General features: G+C 40.9%; 1 protein-coding gene across 1 annotated transcript in view; it reads left to right on the top strand.

Moving 5' to 3' along the window:
- Positions 1-5,305: 5,305 nt before the first annotated feature.
- sorbs2b (sorbin and SH3 domain containing 2b) overlaps positions 5,306-6,000 on the top strand; it is a 59,057-nt gene continuing 58,362 nt past the window's right edge. Inside the window, exon 1 of the mRNA XM_017474340.3 lies at positions 5,306-5,747. The gene's annotated coding sequence lies outside the window, so the exon portion shown is untranslated. The remainder of the gene's footprint in view (positions 5,748-6,000) is intronic.

Genomic DNA, 6,000 nt, shown 5'->3' with positions numbered 1-6,000 from the left:
GAGCTGAAAGCTCAGCAAGCCTCTCATGGACTAATAGAGGAGTCCCTTGTCCAGGATGTACCGACGTGCTGGAATTCAACTCTTGAAATGATAAGGCGGATTAAACACAACAAAGATCCACTGAAAGCAACACTGGCACAGCAGGAGCACAACTTCGCCATGCTAACCTCAGCTGAATATGATAGGCTGGCAAAGTTGGAAATGGTGCTGGAGCCCTGCAGGTAATGTGATTTCTCTGTCTTCTCCAATTTTACTGATAAAAATAAGTACTTTGTAAGTCATATAGAAATAGTTTAAGGCCTATACCCTAAATAGATGCCATCTGAATGAAAACTGTAGTCATTAAGTCAATTGTGTGATGCTCTGTTTGCACTGTAGGTACATCACTGAGCTCCTAGGTGGTGAAAAGTATGTATCGTGCTTCGTGGTGCTACCTGCACTATGTCATCTCCTGTGTACAATGGAGGTCTCTGATGTTGACCCTGCCTACATAGCGCACTTCAAGGCTGCAATCACAAAGGACCTCAATGGGCGAAAGGAGAACGCAAACTTGTCGTGGTTAAAGGTGACAATCACTCTAAATCCTTGATTCAAAAACCTTGCCCAGAGCAGAGAGGGGAGAGGTGCGGCAAAAGCTGAGTGAGATGCTGAAGGATAGAGAACCTGCACCACAGACTTCCTTGACATTGCTAGTGGATTAGCCAAGGCCTTCCTATATCCTAGGCCGGATTATATTCCTCAAGTGCCTACATCTGCTGCCCAGCCAGCAGTGTTGCCGGCTTTCTGCCCTCCTCCATTCCTCACACTGGAACAAGAGAAATTGCACCTGCTGTGTCCTGTAAGGGCTCTCTGTACTGACGTCCACCGCTCTGGCTAGTGGCGTAAGTCAGAGCAGCTGCTGGTCTGCGTTGGCGGCTACAGTATGGGTGATGCTATGTTGAAGCGCGCATCTCCAATTGGATAGTGGAAGCAATCTCTAGCGCTTATGAGGCGTACGGTTGCACTACGCCTCTAAGCATAAGGGCTCATTCCACTAGGGGGGGTTTCCTCCTCGAAGGCTTTGTCCAAAGGGTTGCCCTTACAAGATGTGTGTGCTCTGGCAGGGTGGTCAATGCCGCACACATTCATTCAATATTGCAGCCTGAATATACATTCCACCCCGGGCTTGAGTGTCTTGCAGTGACCCTCTGGCTCAGACCTTATGAACTGGCCATGCCCTCAGTATGACAGAGTGGGTATTCTCTTTCTCAGAGTGTGAGGCTCACGCAATGTTGAGTTCCCTTTAAAAAGGAACATCTGGGTTACATATGTAACTCTGTTCCCTGAGAAGGGAACGAGATGTTGCATAGCTTTGTCATACTGGGGCATGCCTGTGATTTGCGTCTTTGCTTCAGATAATAGAGGCGGACTATGCGGTTCACAGCTGCCATTTTTATATCACGCGACGCACTTAATTGCCATGTCAGCTGATCACAGCAGACCTATAAATAGACATGATGTTACACAAGCTTCAGATTTCGGTCACGAGCGAGGGTGCTTCGCACAGCATGAAGCTCATGCAATCCCTCGTTCCCTTCTCAGGGGACACAGGGTTACAACCCAGATGTTCTATAAAAGTCTATTGGACTACCCTGCAGGTGGAAAATACTAATACAATGTATGCACTGGTGAATTATTTATATTAACATCTGTATTCTGTATGTCTGTGTCTTTGTGTTTGTGTGTGTGTGTGTGTGCGTGCGTGTGTGTGTGTGTGTGTGTGTGTCTGTCTGTCTGTACTCAGACCAGAGCTTATGCCCCTCGTTTCTCCTAAAGAACACTGCTGGAGAAGCATGCACCAAGTCCACTACAAAGCACAAGTCTGAAGCTCCCTCGGTAGGAGCTAAGGACATGAAAATGTAAAGCAAAATGAACTTTAGGCTTATGAGCTGGCTTTCAACACTCATGCCTTACATTAATAGCTTGCACATTTGATTTCTGTGGATGGTCCTGTATCGATAACCTAATCTATTATTGCACACCCCAATAACTTATATTTACATTTATGGCATTTGGCAGATGCCCTTATCCAGAGCGACTTACAGAGGTGCTTTGAAGTCTCTATCAATAAATACTGGCTCACTAGGTCATGGACTAATAATACAATCAGTCAAAACCTCTGTTCGGAGGTAATATAGTAAGAAATGCACAAATACAACACTTAAAAAATATTTAAATGCTAATTTAAGTACTCCCTGAAGAGGTAGGTCTTTAGATGTTGTTTAGCTTGGGTCAGAGCATCTCCAAAATGGCAGGTCTTATGGGGTGTTCCTAGTATGCAGTGTTTGTACCTAAAAGTGGTCCAAGGAAAAACCGGTGAACCGCCGACAGGGCCATGGGCACCACAGTCTGGTCTGATCCCACAGAAGAGCAACTGTAGCACAAAAATGAATGCTGGCTATGATAGAAAGGTGTCAGGACACTGTGCATTGAAGCTTGCTGCGTATGGGACAGCGTAGACGCAGACCAGTTAGAGTGCCTATGCTGACCCCTGTCCACCACCTTTTTTTCAATAGCCACAAAAGACATGTTTAAGGCAGCACAGTGCTTTAATAATTTAACTGGATTGCCTTTGAGATTATTATATGTTATTACATAGGATAGCATAAAGGAAAGCTATGAATATGAAAAAATTTCACAGCCTTCTTTGCTCATATTGACAAACAGTGCCAATATTAGAGGAGGGCACTGTTGCTATGTGTTGCTTGTATAATTCCATTTAGCATAATTTAGTAGGGGCGGCTATGGTTCAGGTGGTAGAGCAAGTTGTAGAGTTGGCGGTTTGATTCCCCGGCCCACATGACTCCACATGCCAAAGTGTCCTTGGGCAAGACACTCAACCCCAAGTTGCTCCCAATGGCAAGTTAGCACCTTGCTGGCAGCTCTGCTACCATTGGTGTGTGGGCCTGTGTGTGTGTGTGTGTGTGTGTGTGTGTGTGTGTGTGTGTGTGTGAATGGGTGAATGAGACATAGTGTAAAGCACTTTGAAACTGCTAAGGTTAAAAAAGCGTTATATAAGTGCAAACCATTTACCATTACTAAAAATAAACGGTGTGAATTATGTAATTTTCAAGCTTGTTGAATTCGAGCTGCAAAGTAGGGAAAAACATGGACACCTACATTAACGCCTACATGTGCTTTGTTAACAACAAGCTAGCCAGCTAACATTACTGAACATGAGTGGATCATGTTTACTTTCAACAGTGAACTGTATGTGAAGTGAAGATTTAGTCAACTAATGTGTCCGTGTTGATTGATCTAAAGTTAAAGCTACTATAAACTCATTTAAAGTAATAAAGTGATATTTTATTTACTTGACTGTGTATTGCATTTAGTAAATTGTGTGAGCAGGCATGTTGACATGACGTCATGTGTTGAACTGGGGGCGGCATACTTATGTTGATAGGGGCATTTTCTTTGGGTTATGAGTTTAATTGAACACAGCAATAGACATGGAAGACCAAGAAATTCCAAGTTTGCCTCGATTGCATCTGTAGAAATTCTTACTCACCACTAGGGTGAGCCACAATATTGGAAACTGCAAATCAAAACCTTCATGCTGTAGAAGAGCCCAATAGAAGAGCTTCAATAGAAACTAGTAAAATAGTTATCTGATTTTGCTATTTTCAGTTAATTTAAACTATGCACATTTAAAAGACCACAAAGGCAAGAAAAAAATCTGAACTCACTTTGCATTATTAGGAATATATCCTAACACTGTAACAGTTGGTTATGTATGTTGGCCTGCTGCCAACATGTCTTGGGTGTGAAACAAACACACATGTCCTACAACACTGTGAACACGAGGCTACTCCTTACACAAATGTGCAACATATGTGCAAGTGATCCCTTCATCTGCCTGTCAAATTTGTTAGGCATTACACAGGCATTCATTAATTGCTTCCACAGCTGGGGTCTCAGAAGTGCCTGCAGGTGCAACAATTGTTTATATGCGCAGAATAAATCCAATGGATACCTTGAAATGTACATATTTGCTATAAGTCGTAAAAAAAAGAAAAAAAGAAAAGATAAGTAGGTAATATTTGCAGCTGTCTGTATATATGGTTCAGTGGTACTGGTACTGTGTGTTTGTGATTGAAGTTGGTGCTGTTATATCTTAAACAACACAGAGGTTATTAACACAAGACTTATCAATGGACAAGAGTCATCCATCATAAAGGCTATAATATGAAATATAGCAAGCATTTAATTATAATAGTAATTATGCATTTAATTATTATTTAAATATGTAATATAGCTTGAATTTCTATCATTTGGATTAAAAATAATATGAGATATGACAGTAATAACTGTACAAAAACATTACCTTGATTTGTCTTTGTACAAAACCTTTATTGACCTTAAATAAACAAATGACCCACATATGCCAGTGATATACAGATACGTCTGTTAGGGCCATGATAGGGAGCTCTTGTTTTTAAGGTGTCTTTAGTGGCAGGATTATTTATGAAAGCAGGTATAAATAGAGCAAGGAGATACAGTGTGATCAGGGTTGTGGGGTAAGGGCTGCGAATCCTGGGAGATGGAGAGATGAGAGAGCTTTTTGAAATTGATAGGGCCATAATTCAAGCCCCTCATCCAGACATCATCCAGCACTCACTGGATAACACATTACGTCTTTGTTAAACATAGGCAGTAACCATGAGAGGTGTGATGTAATCCAAATGAATCAGATGAGCTTAACTGCCCTCAAGCCAACATGATATATTATACATGAATAGATTTCTGATCATACTTGTATTTGGTTTTTGTTTCTTTTTTATTTCTTTTTTAGTACTGTGTATACAGTTTGGTGAGGACACATTATTTTAGTAAGGAAAATATTCATTAATCCATAGTGTAATTTCTGTAAATTCGTCTCATTCTGATTAGTTTGTGTTGCACTGAATATTCATCAGTGGTGTTCATTTTTAATACATACTGTACAGTTCATAGCTTACCAGTCACATCACAACTGACTAAAATGTTACTGTGAAAGCAAACTAATAGTTCTGGTGAACCTCCATGGTAATTGGGAAGAATGAATGGTTTTGAAGTATAGTGCTAGTAAAATGGATTATTCCTACTTGCACACACTGAGCAGTTATAACCTTCACTGATATATTCAGTCAGCCTGCTTTGATTTAATACCGATTACCCAGCCTACCCCACTGCCTCTCAGCTCTGATTGGTCGACAGCTGTGCTAATCCCAGACAGCTTATCGTATTTGTATAACGTGAGACACAAAGAGCATGTTTGTTCCATTTGTTGGAAGGCTCTGTCTGATGCTGCATTGTATACGATGCTCCTCATAGCTGAAAACCAACTCATCTCCTGCTTGCACTCCAATCTGAGTCAGAACGCAGCATCATAGAGCAGCAATGGGCAATTAGGTCTGTGTGAACGCTTCTGGGAGCTTTGTCCTCAGCTGAAGGTTAAACACAAAGGAGATAGATTCCAGTGACACGGTGAAAAGGAGAAGACAAGCAGGCATCTCAGTTTGGATAGCTGGCAAAAGAGCACTTGGGGTGACAGACACGTGTTTGGGATAGCAGCAGAAGGGGCCGATATGATTCCCTATGCAGAGAAGATAACCAGAGGGCTTTGGATTTATCAGTGACTTTGGGTTTGTGTTCATTTGTGTGTCCCTGTGCCAGAACTAACAGCCCTTAATGATAATACACAGACAGAATGCCTTCATATGAAGGTAAGTGTAAACATGTGGGATTTATCAGTTATTTGATTTTTTCCCCTTGTAATTGTATTATTTCTATTAATTAATTATATAATTAAGCATTCTAATAATCTGAATTACTTAATTGTAATTCTCCACAATTTTTCACAAGAAGCACAACAGTTTAATAAAATGGCTACAAAGTTAAAGATAGTTAAGATAGTAGACTTCATTTAGAAAAAAAAAAAAGATTGTAAATTTAATAGGAATCAATAAGAATTACTTA

The sequence above is a fragment of the Ictalurus punctatus genome, chromosome 8 (assembly GCF_001660625.3).
Source record: "Ictalurus punctatus breed USDA103 chromosome 8, Coco_2.0, whole genome shotgun sequence".
Taxonomy (NCBI): Eukaryota; Metazoa; Chordata; class Actinopteri; order Siluriformes; family Ictaluridae; genus Ictalurus; species Ictalurus punctatus.
This window is presented reverse-complemented; position numbering and strand designations above follow the sequence as displayed.